Source organism: Onychostoma macrolepis, chromosome 12 (genome assembly GCF_012432095.1).
Source record: "Onychostoma macrolepis isolate SWU-2019 chromosome 12, ASM1243209v1, whole genome shotgun sequence".
NCBI classification, from domain to species: Eukaryota; Metazoa; Chordata; class Actinopteri; order Cypriniformes; family Cyprinidae; genus Onychostoma; species Onychostoma macrolepis.
In genome coordinates, this window is record NC_081166.1 from 27,137,016 (window position 1) to 27,158,460 (window position 21,445).

Sequence of the window (21,445 nt, forward strand, 5' to 3'; positions counted from 1 at the left end):
TGGTTCAGTGACCATAGTGTTACTGTGCTTGATTGGCCAGCAAACTCGCCTGACCTGAACCCCATAGAGAATCTATGGGGTATTGTCAAGAGGAAGATGAGAGACACCAGACCCAACAATGCAGATGAGCTGAAGGCCACTATCAGAGCAACCTGGGCTCTCATAACACCTGAGCAGTGCCACAGACTGATCGACTCCATGCTACGCTGCATTGCTGCAGTAATTCAGGCAAAAGGAGCCCCAACTAAGTACTGAGTGCTGTACATGCTCATACTTTTCATTTTCATACTTTTCAGTTGGCCAAGATTTCTAAAAATCCTTTCTTTGTATTGGTCTTAAGTAATATTCTAATATTTTGAGATACTGATTTTTTACTTTCATGAGCTGTAAGCTCTAATCATCAAAATTAAAAGAAATAAATATTTGAAATATATCAGTCTGTGTGTAATGAATGAATATAATATACAAGTTTCATTTTTTGAATGGAATTAGTGAAATAAATAAACTTTTTGATGATATTCTAATTATATGACCAGCACCTGTATGCACGGATGAGCTAAAACGTCACCCGAATTTGCAGCTTCAAATAAATTATCCACCCGCACCTATATATCAGTGTTCGTATGGTCATGAAAAACCCGGAAAAGTCATGGAATTTTAAAACAGCAATTTCCAGGCCTGGAAAGTCTTGGAAAAATAAATAAACCCAGAAAGTTTTGGAAAAGTCATGAAAATCTATTTCACAATTCTCTGCATAATAGAATTATGTTTAATTAGGTCCTGAATTTCGGTGTGAGATTGCGCATATATTCATTTATTTATTTATTGGTTTATTTAATAGGGACCATGCATATTCATGAACATTGTTGTATAAAAAAAAATACACCATGTAAATATGCCAGAATTAGTAACAATAACTACTTTTCATCTGCAGTCCCCTTGCAATATCACATTAGCCTACTCATTGCTGCAGCTTTCAACTTTAAAATGAGGGAAATTACTGCAAAACATTTATTCAATATAGCATATAGTTTAGATGAGTAAATAAATCCACACAAACCATCAGATCAAATCAGTCATTTGAAAACAGCGCGAGTGATACAGCTGTAACGCGTCCTCTCTCTTTGACCTTCTCTTCACATCTGCAAATCGATGCATCTAGAGCTGCACGCTGCGATACAAGACTTTAGCTTGCGTTTCGGTACATTTGACAGAATTGTCAATTGCCTAATCGGTCATTGTTGCATCGTCACACAAATGTATTGTTTTCACGTCTTTTTAAGCCATTCGGTACTCACGCGCTCCAGAGGGCTTTTCTGTGCAAGGTTCTCACAGTCACATCCAAATGCGCTCTGTGAGTACCAAATTGAGTTTGCAAGCAAATCTTGTTGCGCTTAAGTGGCCAAATACACACAAAATGACGTCAAAATGGTCGTCCTGGAAAGTATAAGCACTGTCAGTTTTGTCTTAAGTTAAAGTAAACAGTTGCGAAAGAAAACGCATGTGTATAAGTGTCACAGGTCGGGGTGGGCACTTAAATGACTGGCCGTCACCCCTAACTTACACACCACCGTGAGGAGCTGCACCACAGGACACAGCAGGCGGGACAACAAAAGGCAAGTATAAAAATCTCTTTATTCACTTTAAAACGATTACTATAGTAGCTTCAGCGTTCTCTTCAACAGGATCCGAAGGGAGGAAGAAGTGGATATGCTTCACAACTTTAGCAGACTCTTTGTTGGACTCAGACAGAAAGGAGGGTACGTATACTTCACAGCTTTAGCAGGCTCTTCACTGAACTCAAACGGAGAGAGGGTACATATACCTCACAGCTTTAGCAGGCTCTTCACTGAACTCTGACGGAGAGAGGGTACATATACCTCACAGCTTTAGCAGGCTCTTCACTGAACTCTGACGGAGAAGAGGGTACATATACCTCACAGCTTTAGCAGGCTCTTCACTGGACTCTAACGGAGAAGAAGGTACATATACCTCCCAGCTTTAGCAAGCTCTTCACTAAACTCAGACGGAGAAGAGGGTACATATACCTCACAGCTTTAGCAGGCTCTTCACTGGACTCTAACGGAGAAGAAGGTACATATACCTCCCAGCTTTAGCAGGCTCTTCACTAAACTCAGACGGAGAAGAGGTACATATACCTCACAGCTTTAGCAGGCTCTTCACTGGACTCTAATGGAGAAGAGGTACATATACCTCACAGCTTTAGCAGGCTCTTCACTGGACTCTAACGGAGAAGAAGGTACATATACCTCCCAGCTTTAGCAGGCTCTTCATTGGACTCTAATGGAGAAGAGGGTACATATACCTCACAGCTTTAGCAGGCTCTTCACTGGACTCAGACGGAGAAGAGGGTACATATACCTCCCAGCTTTAGCAGGCTCTTCATTGGACTCTAATGGAGAAGAGGTACATATACCTCACAGCTTTAGCAGGCTCTTCACTGGACTCTAATGGAGAAGAGGGTACATATACCTCACAGCTTTAGCAGGCTCTTCACTGGACTCTAATGGAGAAGAGGGTACATATACCTCACAGCTTTAGCAGGCTCTTCACTAAACTCTGACGGAGAAGAGGGTACATATACCTCACAGCTTTAGCAGGCTCTTCACTGGACTCTAACGGAGAAGAAGGTACATATACCTCCCAGCTTTAGCAAGCTCTTCACTAAACTCAGACGGAGAAGAGGGTACATATACCTCACAGCTTTAGCAGGCTCTTCACTGGACTCTAATGGAGAAGAGGTACATATACCTCACAGCTTTAGCAGGCTCTTCACTGGACTCTAACGGAGAAGAAGGTACATATACCTCCCAGCTTTAGCAGGCTCTTCACTGGACTCAGACGGAGAAGAGGTACATATACCTCACAGCTTTAGCAGGCTCTTCACTGGACTCAGACGGAGAAGAGGGTACATATACCTCCCAGCTTTAGCAGGCTCTTCATTGGACTCTAATGGAGAAGAGGGTACATATACCTCACAGCTTTAGCAGGCTCTTCACTGGACTCTAATGGAGAAGAGGTACATATACCTCACAGCTTTAGCAGGCTCTTCACTGGACTCTAATGGAGAAGAGGGTACATATACCTCACAGCTTTAGCAGGCTCTTCACTGGACTCTAATGGAGAAGAGGTACATATACCTCACAGCTTTAGCAGGCTCTTCACTGGACTCTAATGGAGAAGAGGTACATATACCTCACAGCTTTAGCAGGCTCTTCACTGGACTCAGACGGAGAAGAGGGTACATATACCTCACAGCTTTAGCAGGCTCTTCACTGGACTCTAATGGAGAAGAGGGTACATATACCTCACAGCTTTAGCAGGCTCTTCACTAAACTCAGACGGAGAAGAGGGTACGTATACCTCACAGCTTTAGCAGGCTCTTCACTGGACTCTAACGGAGAAGAAGGTACATATACCTCCCAGCTTTAGCAGGCTCTTCACTGGACTCAGACGGAGAAGAGGGTACATATACCTCACAGCTTTAGCAGGCTCTTCACTGGACTCTAATGGAGAAGAGGGTACATATACCTCACAGCTTTAGCAGGCTCTTGCAACTGGATTCAAACAGAGAGAAAGGTGAGTATTTTCAACCACATCAGCGGGCTTTCACAGCTTTTAGCGTCTCCTGCAACTGGATTCAAACAGAGAGAAAGGTGAGTATTTTCAACCACATCAGCGGGCTTTCACAGCTTTTAGCGTCTCCTGCAACTGGATTCAAACAGAGAGAAAGAGGAGTATTTTTCAACCACATCAGCGGGCGTTCACCGCTTTTAGCGTCTCCTGCAACTGGATTCAAACAGAGAGAAAGGTGAGTATTTTCAACCACATCAGTGGGCTTTCACAGCTTTTAGCGTCTCCTGCAACTGGATTCAAACAGAGAGAAAGAGGAGTATTGTCAACCACATCAGCGGGCATTCACCGCTTTTGGCGTCTTCGGTTACTGGATGTAAACAGAGAGAAAGACGAGTGCGTTCGCTAGGACCACCGATGCCTTCCGCAATTCGATCCCACACTAGTGTTTCACTTCAACCCACACAAGTAATCACACGTGAATATATATAAAGCACTGCAAATCTCACAACTCACAGAGAAGACGCAGGCATGGGGTCTCGTCCACCACTCGTTGATGTGAAGCTAGATGGAGGGCAGCTGTGAGGCGCAAATCACCCAAGTAATAAATCCTCCACGGGAAATTCCAATCCTCATACAATTCCTTCAATCTCTCACTTTCTCCTTCAACCCGTCCTTCTCCTTGTCCAGATCCAAATCTCTCTCTTCTTCCACACGAATAATTGACCGCCTCCGAGCGCCTCAAGCGCTTCCGAACTCCTCGAGCCCTTCCAAAACATAGACATAATATACGTAGACGCCTCATGACATGCTTGGACTGTAATCCAGCGTCGCCACCATATTGCTTGGGTCTCCTCACTCTATGCTAGCAGCGGAGTCAACGGAGAGCGAGCAATTTATGCCCGTATTTTGTGCAGTTTACTGTTGCAATAACCTGCACAGATACCAGATCGCATGGGATTACCTTTCACAAGTAAGATTGAACAATAATTTTGGTTATTTTACCATTTATAATATTATGTCATCGTATAACGTTACTTACATGTAACATTATTACAGCAGGAACTGGTACTCTCTCTCTCATTATCTCTTGCTATTTTTTTCTGTTCTTCAACTTTCAGAGGATGTGTTCTTACTCGGGGACATCATTTCATGCTTGTGTCATTTGTGGTCAGTGGCGCCTGCAGGTGTACAGCTGTACGCACTGTGCGCACCATGAGCGCTCAGACTGACCTGAGATTTGCCCCGCAATCATTTCAACAGTAGATTATAGCCGTATTTCTATCGACTGAACCAGCCATGCCATTAATAATGAACGTATCAGTCTTTTGCATGCCAAAGTCCATTTCTGCTTATAAACAAGTCAGGTTAGACTACCACAATTAATTTGTAGCCTATTTTACAAATGGGAATACAACGAAAGTCATGACAATGTTTTACATTCAAGCTACCCGTAAAATTTATAGTGAAAAGTTCTTTAAAATCATCTGGAATGCAATAAAGTAATTTTTACAGCTGTTTTTAAAGCATTTTGCTGCATGGATTAAAAAATAGGCTAATAAATAATTCACATATCATGCAGACAAAATTATGTTGCAGAAAACCCTTTAAATGTTAAGGAATTAAGAGCCGACCAACGTAAAAATCAGAAAAAAATATAATCGGGGCCTGTTCTAGGCTTTTCCTTATTTTTATATTTTAGATGGTGATGAAAAATGACTTGCCATCTCCTCATTGGACGTGCCTTTAGAGAGAAATGCATCTTTATGGATTACATAATGAAAGAGTTTTTGTTTTCGATTTGAATTATTTCGTTTTAAAGTAGTAATTTAAAGCTTTCTATAGATATATTTATCATATTTGTGACTTAATTCGTTGAGTTTCAGTTCATCATTGTGAAGCGCTCCTGTTCAAGACGAGACGGCAAGCGCATCTGTTTTCCTATTTATTTTAATAAAAAGCACAACGTTTTTTTATATTGTGAATGCACACAAATAACAGTAGACCCTTTACAGTTCCGAATGATGTATTACTCTTACCTTTATGAGCAAACATTATGGCGTATTTTAAGTTGTTTCCACTATTATTTTAAGTTCTTTTCACGTGTGTGCGTGTGTGTGTGTGTGTGTGTTTGAGTGTGTGCGTGAGAGACAGAGAGAAATAAATTCAAATGAACAATCAAACTTGTTTCTTTATTAAAATATAAAATTAATTCATTTATCAATATGCCATAGCCTACCATATATCTTTGTATTATGCTCTTTAACAAAGTCTTTTAGCATGAAAGCACGTATTTTTCAATGTGTAACAGCGTCCTGTATCATAACTAAATCTCTGCAGTTTGTAACAAACATAACCGTGTGAAAATCCGGTAAAAATTCGGGGAGTTATGATTATTGTAGTTGGGGATACACCTTCCTCAGTAGAAATAAATGCAGGAGGGGTGCATTGGAGACCCATCCAAGATGGCGGCCGCGCTGTACGTCAGCTCCAATAGGCAGCGCCAGTCTATGAGGCGTCTACCTATATTATGTCTATGTTCCAAAACCCTCGCGCCTCCTCTCTTGAACTGAGTCGCAATGCCCTCTTATACTCCCCTACTCCAGCACACGCCCCAATCACCACTCTATTCCTCTCACTCCACACCTGATCGCAATTCCAGTCGTCAATCCCGTCATTTACCCATACACCTGGAACCGGCAGCCTCCTCGGTCCCCCACCGAAAGTGGTCCCTACAGAAACTCGGGCTCCATCTTAAGTTCCTGCCTGTACGAGATTCGTCACCCGTGAAGTAGATCCGTGAAATAGGTCTTGTGACAGCAGCCTAATAAAGCTGTGCCGTCTGTCATTAATGTTAATCAAACAACAAAAGACAGAGGAAATCCCTCACTGCTCTTGACTAAATAATGTTTTGTTGAATAACTTTAATATGTTAATTTACAGTTTATTCAATTTCTGTAGCCTATTTAGAAAATGTAGTTAATATTTGCATCATTAATGATTCATCTCATCCACCCACGACCCACCCGCAAATAGCTAATCAGAATGCATTTTTTTATTACCCGACCCGCGGATTATCCGCAGTGCCCACGGATATAACCACCATCTGCGCATCACTAATACACACTTAAACACACACACATGTCTGGTTTGCTATCCTTGTGGGGACTCTCCATAGGCGTAATGGTTTTTATACTGTACAAACTGTATGTGCTATTGCCCTACATCAACCCTACACCTAAACCTACCCCTTACAGGAAACTTTGTGCATTTTTAGATTTTCAAAAAAACACCATTTAGTATGTTTTTTAAGCCTTTTGAATTACGGGGACATAGGCAGTGTCCTCATAAACCACCTTCAAATTGTAATACCTCTGTCATACCCATGTCATTATGCAAATTTTGTCCCCGTAAACCACAAAAACCAGTACACACACACACACACATTAGATCACAAGAGATCCTTGCATGTGGAAGGAGGTGATCTGCCAGGCTTGTTTGCCAGTACGCAGTTTCATCTTCACTGGGGTAATGGCAGTTTCATGCCTGGATCTGAACACACTGTGGATGGCAAACAATACCCTATGGAGGTGATTATACAGCCTAGTGTCTTTTGTACTAGTACTTTGTCATCACTTGTGCCACCCTTTGCAGCAACAACTGCAATCAAGCGTTTGCGATAACTGGCAATGAGTCTTTCACATCGCTGTGGAGGAATTTTGGCCCACTCTTCTTTGCAGAATTGTTTTAATTCAGCCACATTTCACAGGGTTTTCGAGCATGAATGGACTGTTTAAGGTCATGCCACAGCATTTCAATCGGATTTAAGTCCAGACTTTGATTTGGCCACTCCAAAACCTTAATTTTGTTTTTCTTGAGACATTCAGAGGTGGACTTGCTGCTGTGTTTGGAATCATTGTCCTGCTGCATAACCCAAGTGCACTTGAGCTTGAGGTCACAAACTGATGGCCGGACATTCTCCTTCAGGATTTTCTGATAGAGTGCAGAATTCATGGTTCCATCAATTATGGCAAGCCATCCAGGTTCTGAAGCTGCAAAGCTTTCTTTTTATGAAATGCTGTGTTGGTTTTACGCCAGATGTAACGGGACATACACCTTCCAAAAAGTTCAACTTTTGTCGCATCAGTACACAGAATATTTGCCCAAAAGTCTTGGGGATAATCAAGATATTTTTTGGCAAATGTGAGACGTGCCTTTGTGTTCTTTTTGGTCAGCAATGGCTTTTGCCTTGGAACTCTCCCATGGATGCTGTTTTTGCCCAGTCTCTTTCTTATTGTTGTATCATGAACACTGACCTTAATTGAGGCAAGTGAGGCCTGCAGTTCTTTAGATGTTGTTTTGGGTTCTTTTATGACCTCCTTGATGAGTCATCTTTGTGCTCTTGGAGTAATTTTGGTAGGCCGGCCACTCCTGGGAAGGTTCACCACTGTTCCAAGTTTTCTCCATTTGTGGATAATGGCTCTGACTGTGGTTTGCCGGAGTCCCAAAGCCTTAGAAATGGCTTTAGAACCCTTTCCAGACTGATACATGTAAACTATTTTGTTTCTCATCTGTTTATGAATTTCTTAAGATTGCGGTATGATGTGTTGCTCTTTAAACATGCTTCACTTTGTCAGACAGGTTGTATTTAAGTGGTTTCTTGATTCAACAGGTCTGGCAGTAATCAGGCCTGGGTTTAGCTAGTGAAATTTAACTCAGCTTTCTAAAATAATGTGGTTAATCACAGTTCTTTCATGATTTAACAGGAGGGGACAATTAATTTTTCACGTAGGGCCAGGTAGGTTTGGACAGCTTTTTTCCCTTAATAAATGAAATCATAATTTAAAAATTGCATTTTGTATTTACTTGCATTATCTTTGTGTAATATTCAAATTTGTTTGATGATCTGAATCTTTTAAGTGTGACAAATATGCAAAAAAATTTAAAAATCAGTGCATTCTACACTTTTAAAAATTAAGGTTTCAAAAGCTTTTTTTCTACAGCGCTGTTGTTGTTGTTTCCCAAAAGAACCTTTCAGTGACAACTTTTCAAAAGAAGTTGTTTAACCAATTTGAGGTTGTGCATTTTAGTATATATTCTTGAACCCACAGGTCACTTATGACACTGGAAATCACTCACTGACTCACTCTCTCTCTCTCTCGCTCTCTCACACACACACACACACACACACACACACTTGAATTTGTGGTTTACGGGGACTCTCCATAGGTGTAATGGTTTTTATACTGTACAAACTGTATTTTCTCTCACCCTACACCTAAACAAACCCCTTACAGGAAACTACTGGCAATTTTTAATTTCATAAAACACCGTTTTGTATTGACAGGAAGTGTCCTCATAAACCATGTTCACGTTGTAGTACCCATGTCATTATACACATTTGTGTCCTCATAAACCATATATATCAGTACACACATACACTCACCTGTTAAATTTGGAAAGTTTCTTATCAGACTCTCTGATAACTGGCTTGTCAACTAATCTCATCTTCACTGATGCTTTCTGGGAATTGTTTACTCTGTCAAAGTCAACCATTACCCTAATCCTTTAATTACTTTCCTTTGGACATGTGCCCGAACAAATTTTATTTTCATTACTTTGAGAATTGCTAATGATATGGACACGTGCCTGAACAAATTTTATTTTCATTTCATCTCTTAATTGCTTCTGAAAGAGCTATACAAATAAGCGTGACTCCTAATGCCCTTTCTGCTTCTCAGGTGATAAAGCATGCATCACTCAATATATCTCTATGGATGATCTTCCTGGAGTGGACAGGACTAAATATTACCATCATATTGGTTCACACCAAACTGCAATGAAGGTGTGGTGAGGACCATCTTTAAAGATCCCATCAAAGTCAGCCAGGATTTGGTAAGCCTTTTGGGGTGGGTGTGAGGTGGATGTGGGTGTGGCAGGATTAGGTGGAAGCTTATTTTGCAAAATTTGTAACTGCTAAAGTATGTTTGTCTTCCTACAGTAGTAAAGTTTTGAAGTAGGCACTGCAGTGTCTTTGGTTTAATACTTTTAAACCAAAAACTCTCTTCTATTTCTGCCTCTTACCACTAAATTGACCTGTTCAGTACAAGTGTTTACGTCAGCGAGGTGACCAGCTCTCTCCTAATGGTGGACACGTTCCAGGGTGTTCAGCTGGTCAGTGGCAGGATCATGATGTCACAGGTGGCTGGTACCAGAGCAACTGGTCCTGTTTCCCAAACCGCATTTAATTTGGATGTTCTAGACCTCTCTTCTGACTGTCAAACCCCTGAACCTTATGACATCTGAATTGGAAACTGATGCAAACTGGTAGGATTTGAGTGGGAGGGCTGATTATTTCCTTTTTTTTTTTTTTAAATAAAACTTACAGGTAATATTTTAACACTTGTTGTAAAAACTAATTTCTTTAACTGTACTTGTTCGAGAGATTTATCAGGTAGCATCCCATAAAGATCTTGAATGAAATGGTAAATGGCATCCTGCTAGTTCATGTGGTCATCTTAATAGCGTCCAGCACTATTTCTAACAAGTTATTAAACTCACTGTTTGGTGTACAGTGAAGCGTTTATGAAACGCATGTTTGTGCACTTGAATTGGAATCTACATTTACGACAAGTATCAGTTTTATACATGATGTTTTATTAACAAAGTTCGGGAGGAGCACGTTCAGATAATTAACCTAATTAACACGAGAGGGAGCACAATCAGTAATCAACCCAGTTAACAAGAGGTGTGTATACACAGCAGATTTACCTCTGTTCTTTGACAGTTTTCCAGCATCTCTCCGCCACCCCTTCTCCCAACCTGGTCTCATAAAAATACGTACCTCTGCGCACTTTTTGTGCGACACCATTTACGTACCTTGCTTGCACGTTTCGCCGCAGTTTGAAATAGAAATGTCCACTGAGTGGCGCTAAAACACAGGTTCAATATGTGAACCCTGGCACATTTTTATTACGTAGATGTTGGTACTAGTGATGGGAAGTTCGGATCATTTTACTGACTCGGACCTCTGAGTCTCGTTCAGAAAAATGAACGAATCTTTTTTCGAATCATTTCGTTCATTTTGTTCATTTTAGCAAAATATCATTAAAATGTTATGTGCTACTTCCCTAACACATCTACTACTTATGCAAACGTTGATCACACTACAAACAATGCAAAACTAATGCTATAAGAAACAGAAAAGATTAATTCATTGTTTACCTGGGTCTTCTATTATTAGCGCACCTCACCTCTTATCTGACAAGTCTTCGGGTTTGAGTCGTTCGTTCATCACGTGATAGCCTCATAAGCTAAACCTATGCAGTCAGAGCCGGAAAGAGAATTGATTAGTTCGTCTCCCGAGTCTTTCGAGTCGTTCGTTCTTTTGTCATATGACGTGACAGCATTGGACAGATAAATTAATTTACAAGCTTCCTTACAAACGGGTGCATAGTTATTATTATTATTATTTACTCTTACAGTTACGTGATGTGTTTCTGGTCTCAAATTGTAGCTTTTTAATTACAGTTTATAAATTTGAATTTCTGTCATGATTCTTTTCCATAACACTGAATGTGGTAACAAAGGTAATAAACTAAAGAGTTGGTTATTATTATTATTAAGTTTTTTTCCCTCAGACTTAATAGGTTTAGCTTATGAGGCTGTCACGTGATGAACGAACGACTCAAATCCGAAGACTTGAAACAGGTGAACTAATTCAGTGCAGAACCTATAGGATGTTGCGCATGCACGACTGAACGAATCACTCTCCGAGACGACTCGTTCTTCCCGAGAACGAGAATATGTACCAATCACTAGTTGGTACATATTGCTGTTTTTTTATTACGTTGCTTCAGATACGTATTGCGGCGGTTCAGAATTCAAATATCCGGGTACTGTCACTAAAAGTTAATGCTCTATCGTGTTGGAAATATGCCCTACACCAAATCCAGCCCTAAACCTACCCGATAGTGTTAACAAATGCAAAACTGATATAAAAACGTTTCAGCTGATGCAACTGTGCCATTTGAACTTCCTTTTACACAGATTTTAACTGCTTTGTCGAACAGTAGTTACACGTACTCCGTGAGCTACCGAACAAACTTATCATCCATGAAAACCCATAAATATGAAGCTGGATGTGTGCGATGCTAACGTTCAAAAGCATCAGTTTTCAAATCTCCCAGCATATTAATATTGTTTTGAAGTCATAACATGATATTCTTCAAGTAATTGTGCGAAAATTACGCTTTATTAATTGCAGCTCTGTAAATTTGTGTGAAAGTGTTCATTTATTTTGGAAACTGCAGTAATATGTACTTATTGGTACGTATTTCATGTCACGCTAAAAAGTACACCCAGGTACGTAAATGCCATGAGACCAAGTATCCTTCTCCGCACTTACAACTATTCCTGTCCTAACCTGTAGGGGGGTACTCTGGGTTTGGGCCAAAGTTCCGAGCTTGGAGCCCTCCCCTCAGACAGCACGCCAAATACGCATAAACCTTATTCTATTTATTATATGTAAGTGTGAACTCGTGAATTCAGGATAAAACTAAGATTTTTAATTTGTACTGTAGTTCCTTAAAAGGGTCATCGGATGCAAAATTCACTTTACAAGTTCTTTGAACATAAATGTGTGTTGGAAGTGTGTGTACACATCCATCCTATAATGATAAAAATCCACCCAGTGTTTTTTTTTTTTTTTTAAATCCCTATTTTAAAATCCCCTTTCTCAAATCAAGCTGTTCTGAGACTGATGTAGTTCTGTACAGGCCGCTCCCACGATAGCTGATTGACAAGGCTGTCTTACCTTAGACCCGCCCTGAATGAGCTGTCATCAGTCCGCCATTAGCCTTTTTCACAAAAATCGGAAATTACGTCAGCGCAGGGTAAAGTTAGTTCCATTACAGGTCTGCGCCTATTATATCAGTATGCCCTTCTCTCAAATAATGCTTCTTACCTTTTCTGTTTTGTCTGTTTTCCAAGTTGTTGTTATATAATCTATAAAGAAATAACATTTTACTTGTTTGTAACTTATATGGCCACTCAGACCGCTGACTCATGAGATAATGCGCTTAACATATCGCTGGATGGATCTATTCTCCGTCTCCAGCAAAGTCCCTTTTTTTAAATAGTCTTTGATCTCCGGTACATTTCAGTGTATTACCTCAGTTTACTCAGTCATTTCCCTCAAATCACCACATCATGATAACTTACTTCAAAATGACAACATTTATGACCAGATGCACATTTTTCCAAGAATACATTAAACAATTCTCAGTCCGGTTGAAGCATATTAAACTCAACACAACAAAGTAATCCCGATAGAATAGGAACAAAGCCATGAATCCGAGTCATCTAACATGTATTTCCCAGGGCACATTATACAATGTACATTTACGCCATCACATTAATAATGCAAAGGAGAGCAAGTAGAAAATACAACATTACTAATAACAATAATAATAATAGCAAAACAAATCACGTGGAGAGTCATAATGTACAGCAAAGCTAACGTTAACTGAATTATAACTGCCACTTAGAATTAAACAAACTTGTATTTGTGATTACCCGAGCTGACCAAACAGTTAATTGTGAAATGTTTGCGCTTTGTAGAGTACAGTACCGAGTCCTGCCATTTTATCCTACCCGTCAGATTTTACTACCAGGGCTTGCTGCGCATGCGCAAATATAGCGTCTTTTTTCTCATACTGAACAACAATATTTAATCAATGTATCTGCATTACTGTATGGGTAGGTTTAGGGTTGGGGTAGGTGTAGACATTAATAAAACACAATCTAATAGGTAGAAAAAATTATTTATTGTTAGTTTCCGGTGGCTGTATCCCTTCTTGTCTCAACCACGAATATAACGCATAATTACTGTATTTGCATTACTGTAAAGGTAGGTTTAGGGTTGTGGTAGGTGTAGACATTAATACATCATAATTTGACAGGTAGCATTTTTCGTTGTCGAATTGTACTACCACTGTTTTAATGGGAGGTACCAAAATCTGACAGGGTAGCACAAATCGACAGAACACCGGCAGTTCAAGCATTTTCAATTTGTAAAAAAAGACTTTGATTCTCGAATTCTCGGCTGCTGTTGTCACCGGAAAAACTTGTGCCAATCCGGAAGCCAGAAACGCGGAAGTGTGAAAAAGGCTAATTGTGTCGACTCCGGTGCAGGGGAAGACAAGATGTCTCTGATTGAGTGATTGAGGTGTTTTGTTGGTGGATGTAATAATGAATAAAGCAGTCATCATTTACTCCCAACATCTGAGCCGCTGAAGACGAAGAGGATTAAGGTTTCTTTCGTTTTGAAGGGAATGCGCTGATCCCCGATCTGCCTGTTTTTGCGCGAATCATTCGTGATCCAGCTTCATCTATACAGAAAAAGTGAGTAAAAGGGTTTTTTATGAATCTTTCCAAATTGCCTCTCCTAATAATGTGGTAGTTAGCCAGTTTCGCGGCTGAAGTTTACAGTCTGCTCGTCAGCCCACAGAAGAGAGGGGCGGGGTCAGCAGAGCTCATTAGCATTTAAAGCAACATGGACTAAAAAAACGGCTTGCTGAAAACAGCTGATTTCGACAGGGTAAAAAAAGGTGTTTTTTACACTACCATTGAGAAATTTTGACCAAAGCACATTATAGACTTTTCATTAAGACCCTAAAGAATCATATCAGTGTAGACAGGAGCTTAAGTTGAATTGAACTCTTGATAGTTAGGTGTTCTCAGTAGTTTTAAGAGTAAAGATTGTTTTTAAAGGGAGTTCTCAATGATTTGGCAGATGTAATTGGTGCTTGTTTTGACTGTTATTCAGTAGCACTTGTCTGCAGTCAGGTGTTTTTTTTGTTTTTCTTTCATTTTGGTCTAAACTTGATATGTACAGTATATGCACGAGGTGTTTGGTTTCAACCTATTTACTTTCTTTGCAACAACTTGTGATTGTTTGTGTTGTGAAAACAATTGCGCCTTGTGGTTCGTGCCTAAACTAATCCATAAATGCTAGTTTTAGCAGTTTCTTTTATGTATGTTATACAAAAAAAAGATAAAGGCCTATATCGGGTTCAAGTGTTTCAGTGATCAAGTTTAATGGTCTTTATACTGAGGATTAAGTTATGGGTTTGGGCTTTTTCATTCAAACTTCTAGTCTTGATTTAGCATTCAAGTACTTGGAACTTTTTTTAATGAATTGAAGGCAGGAACATGAGAGGCAGAATATTGGGGAAAAATCCTGGGGCCCGTTTCATAAAAGAAGTTTAGCAAATAAGCAGGGGCGGTTCTAGACCACAGTAACTGGGTATTTTTTTTTTTTTTTTTTTTACATCTGATGAACCGCTTCAGTTTGTGGAGAAGGATTAGATGTAAAAAAAAAAAAAATACACAACCCTGTTAAAATTGCAGCTTTGAGATGTAAAAAAAACCCCCATGAATCATGACAGTCAGGGGTTATTCTTTGACTTTCAGGAAAGGTTAGAGATGCTGAAATATTTCCAAAGGCACTTTAAATATGGGAGGAAAATCTGTCGGGGGTCGAGAGGGCCAGTGCCACCCTGTCAACAAGCTTGGCCCCCCTAAATTTGGAATCATATCACACCAAACTATTTTGGTTGAAATGTGCAGTTTGTCCTGTAAACTATATAAAAAGAAAAACAGCTGTTAAATTCAAATCTGCGTTCGCTGGCTGGCACAGAGCCAGAGACACACAAGTTTTTAAAGCACTGTGCATTATAACCAACCACATAAGATTCTGTTGAGCTTATGAATGCAAGGACCAATCAGAAGCATTCAGATGAGTCATCGCCGAAGTGCCGCTATTTCGTAACAGCCCGCGCTCGCTGACTGAATTCTCTCCTCAGAAATGACAAAGTGAAGATGTACGAATGTAAGAAATATATTAATTTCACAGTGTAAACAGCTTTAGAGATTATTATGGGAGTTTTTGAGAGTGCTTGAACCCGCTGGACTGAAGTGAAAATGTTCTTTGATAATGTAAACGTTCTTTGCTCTTTTTGTACAATGAAAGTGTTATGGGCTAATTAGTAACTTACAATGTTTTAATTAAATCCACATAAAATACAAAGTCAGTTGTATTATATGTTTATGGTATGACACTCATTTTATGGTATGACATCTGGTACTTAAATAAAAAGACAGATTTTTATGCAAAGTTAATATTACACTATTAGGCTAACTTACTTTGCCCATCGCCCATTATAGCTAATATAATCTATAAAGGTGCAAAATGCATTTACTTACACATATTTGAGAATCGAGATATTTCATGATATTTGGGAATATTTCGTGATATATTTTGGGAATATAAACTATATCAGTTATACAGTGGTATTGTGGCGGCTGTGTGTCATATGACAAGCATGAAAGGGCACCGACACCCTTCCTGTACATTTAATTATAATTCTCCAGTCATCATTTAAGTATGATTAATCCTGAATTGGATGTGTTGGGGTGTCATTGTGAAGAAATACGAGTCAGTTTTTCAAAACAGTTGTGAAATGACTGTGCTGTGAAGGCCGTCATCAACAAGAGTAGATGGTCCGAGGAAACACAAACACGCACTGTGGGGGGCACAACGATGACATTCCAATAAAACAAGGCACCTGTCAAAAGAGACTTAAAGTAGCTTTAAAGGGAATATGAGACAATATGGGAACATGAAGCAATATCCTGAATTCTTCATGTCTGGGCCATGGAGTAGGATTTCTAGTCGAAAGCTATTTATCTCTAAAAAAATATCAAAACTGTTGGCGCCAATAGCCTAGTGGGCAGTGCACCTGCATATGATGCTGTTGCGTTATGGAGTGTGTTTTGATAATTATGGTTTAATGGTTTATTTTCCTTCCCTCCACTAGTATGGTTTCTGTTGCCAAGGAGAGACAAGATTGAGACACTGCCTATGTTATTCAATCAACTTTATTCTCTATTCATCTGTCTAGACCAGTGATGGGCAAACTTGGCCCTTCCAGGGCACTTTCCTGCAGAGATTTGATCCAACCCTGATAAAACTCACCTGCCTGTAGCCTTCTAGTAGTCTTGAAGACGCTGGCTGCGTCCGAAACCGCCTACTTCTCTACTATATAGTAGGGGAAAAGCAGTAGACGAGTGAATAAAACCTCAGTATTCATAATAGAGTAGGCGAGAATTACCTGGGTGACGTACTAATTCTCGTGAGATTCGGACGTGCGTCTACTTAAAGTACGTCCGAATATGCCTACTTCGCTACTATATAGTAGGGGAAAAGCAGTAGGCGAGCGAATAAGTGTGTCCGAAACCTCAGTATTCATAAAAGAGTAATGTTTATTTAACATGAGACAGGAAAATGTTCTAAAAGAATTACAGATGAGCACATCACAACATGAACACACATCTGAGTGAGCGATTTAATGTGTGTTGTGTTATAAAAAGAACGAAATCAGTTTGTTACTTCTAACACAGAAATCAAATGACACCGTGCTGTTAAAATGACTTCTCTTGTTTTGTGTTTGTGCATCTTTGCAGGATCTGAAATGTCTGCAGACTGATGTGAGCAGTAAGAAAGGAGAAATCCACAGCGGCATACTGGAAATGATCCAGTGTCATGGATGAGATGCTCCATCACTGCACCTGAACTTACTGCCTCATCTGAGCTGGATGTTGCGGAGGTCTCTTCTTGCCCTGCTGGTTTCTGTTCATACAACATCAGTCAATGAAACCGAGTTTCAGAAGCTTCAAAAGCATCATCAAATAAGGTCATGAATCTGCCGAAAGTCAGGCTTGATTGACTGATATCGTATGAACCCAGAAGGACAAACTTGACCAAAATCAGCTTTTGTGTTGCTGAAGGACACACTGATGGTGACGACTGCAGAGATCGAACCAGCAACCTTCTGCAAACCAGTTCACTACACCACAGAAGTAATGAAGCTATATCAAAAATTAGCATGTAATTGTAAACATGTGAAATTAAATTTGTGCACTCAGGCAATGAAAGCCTCAATGCCCCTTTCTCATCCATGATCAGATTCAGTCTGACTGCAGCAATGAGGGACGTGATGGACGCCAGAGACTGGTGAAGGTGGACACGGTGCTCAGCTGCTTCATCAGAATAAAGCTGCAGAACTGGCACAGCTGTGTTGAGATGGCAGTAGGATGTGGGTTCACCGCTTGTAATTACATGATTGTTGGAACAATATGTTTGAATAAAGCTTTGTTTCATGTGTTGTTGACTTGTGTTTAATTATTGTCATGGTTACTTTTATTTACATTTTACTCATTTCTTTATGTTTCCTGTTGTTGTCAGAAAATAAAATATAATTTCTTCATTAACATGCATTAATTCATTACTTGACTGAAAATTGAGATGTATTCACCCTGGGCTGAATTTGTCTAGTGAGTAGTCATGCATAGCTATGGCATATGAAAAAACAAAATACATTTTGCTTATTTTACTGCAGAACTTATAATTACATACAAGCTCAGGGAAAGATGGTAGTATTTTTAACAATGAACGATCATAATGACAAAAAAAAAAAAAAAACAACTATAATGGGTTTGCGTACATCATAGTATGAGATTATATACACAGGAAAAAAAGAATAAATATCTGAATAATAAAATTCATATAATCATAATGCATTAAAAATTGCATTTGTTGTTTTTATTTATACTGTAAACCTCAGGGATTAAACGTGAGAGACATTCAACAAAAAAAAAAAAAAAAAGAGAGGAAAACAAAGGTTTAGCCAGATCTGCGTGTGGATGAACAATTTTGCACATAAAATTAAGAGATTAATAACATATTCATCAAAAAAAATCTTTAAGGATTAAACTGTGGGTTTTAAAATAAATAAATAAATATATATATATATATATATATATATATATATAAAACTTAACCTACCTGTGATTTTCTAATGATCCTGAAGACATTAGGTGTGTTCGACCTGAAGCAGCGCTGTGCAGAATGATCAGTGTATGACATCAAAGTACCGCGAGAGCGATTCGAAAGCATGAGGATCCGTCTGCTCTCTTATCGCTCTTACGGTACTTTGATGTCATACACTGATCATTAGGCTTGTTTGAGATGCGCCTCGCCTCGCCTGAAATGTAGGCGAGAGTAGGCGGCTGCAGTGAAGGGAGGAGTGAAATAAGCTCTGTCAAGACGGACAGATCTGACTTCTCGGAGTGGAACAGATTCCTACGAGATCAAAGGCAGATATCGCGTTATTCTCACTCATATGCTGCGCTGCTGATAAACATGATATAATTTCAGTTCTGTTGCTTTTTTAGGAATATAAATATGATGAACAAGACACTCAAAGTGCTTGCTATTTAATTCCATACACAAGGCGTATTTATCATCCATTTTTATTTTAATTCAAACATGAATTTTACATTGTTATAGAAAATATGACAACAATCACATATCTCACAGAGAGATCGCAGTGTCATAGTGTTTGGGAACATGCATGCACAATTTAAATACATAACAGCATGAAATCAGATTAATAAATAAAACATTTTAGAAGAGAACACATCATCACGGTTGTCTGAACCAATGAGCATGAAGCTGTGTCGTCAGTCAGCCGTTTCCCATCATGCTTTTGATCAGCACAGTCGGTGGAGAGCAACTGCGCGCGACTGCTCAATCTGACACAGCCGCCTCGCCGCCGCGAGAGTTTTTTGGCACACGTCAGCATGACATCAGAGCAAGGCGGACGTAACTCGGACACTTTTCTAACCGGCATGCATCTCGCGGTGATCACCGGTGATCGGTTCTGCGCAGATTTTGCTCATCTCAAACAAGCCTATTCTGCTTCAGGTCGAACACACCTCTTGATTAGCATGCTCAGGTGTGTTTGATTAGGGTTAGAGCTAAACTCTGCAGGAAAGTAGATCTCGCAAGCCAGATTTGAGTATCCCTGGTCTAGACCAGTGGTTTTCAATCCTGGTCCTCGGGACCCACTGCTCTGCACATTTTGTATGTCTCCCTTATCAATTCATGTTTTGCAGTCTCTACTAACGAGCTGATGAGTTGAATCAAGTGTGTCTGATAAGGGAGACATACAAAATGTGCAGGGCTAGGGGTCCTCCAGGACAGGTTTGGGAAGCACTGGTCTAGACCATTAGCGGAGCTGTTCATGAGAGTTATGAGCCTACCAACATCCTAGCATCAGGCTACATGTCCTACCCCCCACAGAATATGAGGCTGATGATAGACATAAACTCTCCTTATGGCTTCAGAAAGATGCATTTGAATGCAAAGCTCTGCTGAACAGTTCTGGGGAAATGTTACATTTAAAAGTAATTCACTCTAAGAGTCTGTAAGGTACCGTGTTATGAAGTAATTTTCTGTTTTTTTTTCACAGGCATTTTACACATATCTGAAGGGCACTGTGTTATGTTTTAGGATTAAAGGAAATGGCAGTACCGTTTCTAGGCATAGGCGAGCTAGGCGGTCGCCTAGGGCGCCACCAGCTGGAGGGGTGACAATGAGCGCACGCACTGGTACTACATTTTAGCAGGGTTGTGATAAAGAGTGGCACGGTCACCCTGAAATATGACTGCCGCCCCCACTGGATCCCCAACATCACTGGGCTAGAGTACTGTCATTCTGATGATGCCTGTATGCCATTGGATCAGAGCGTTGCATGCTTGCATTTGAAGCGCTCATCAACGCCATTAGATCAATGGGCTCTGTCAGTGCTTTGGCAAGGTAACGCTTTTTTTTATTATTTTTTTTTTCTGCTGCCATGCAATAAAGCTACATTCAAAGGCCAATTTAAAATATTGGTACAGTAAATAAAGTGCACAAAATCAGTATTTTCTTTAGGCAGTAGGCAATTTCTGGCAGTTGATAAATCGTGTTGGGAGATTTGTCCAAAAGGTGTGCGTTTTTGCGCCAATGCATTTTTAAAGGATCATGTAATATTCCCATATAAACTTTAACAGCCAATTAAAAAATATTGGTATCGTAAAATTCGCTAATTCATGAGATCAATACATCCTTTATTAAACTGCTTTGTCGAGTTTAATACATCCTTATGGAGGTGTTGAAATGCTGATCAATTCATTCACTTCTAACACAGCACTTAATGGGAGAAGCATCATACACAGAGGGCAGAGCGTCAAGTTTAAAGGGGATATTCACGTGTTAATGAGTAGCAAAGGATTAAGTAGCTGTATTGATTACTTTTATGCCACTGATCAGGCTTTTATATGTAGTTTGGGGCAACAAAGGGTTTTATAGGTTTGACTGAAATAATAATGCAATAACTGACACTTTAAATCAATGTTTCAAGCAACAACAACAAAACAATTTTTTTTGTTCAATTGTTTTGTTGTTGTTGCTTGAAACATTGATTTAAACACAGATAAAGACAAAAAGTAGCCATTGATAGTATAAACATGTATCCAAATCCAAAAGTAATCAAATTAATTTATGTGTGATTTATGTGTAAATTATGTGCAATGTCTTAGCTACAAGGGATTGTTACATAGGGCTATACAAGCATGTAGTGGCAACACAATGATATTACAGATAAATTGTGCAAAATATTTATCTTAAAGGGATAGTTCACCCAAAGATGAAAATTCTGTCATCATTTACTCACCCTCAAGTAGTTCCAAACCTGTATGAATTTCTTTGTTCTGCCGAACACAAAGGAAGATATTTTGAAGAACATTTGTAACCAGGCTGTTTTGGGGCACCATTGACTTCCATAGTAGAAAAAAAAAAACTATGGAAGTCAATGGTGCCCCAAAACTGCTCTGTTTCCACATTCTTCAGAATATCTTCCTTGTGTTCAGCAGAACAAAGACATTCATACAGGTTTGGAACTAC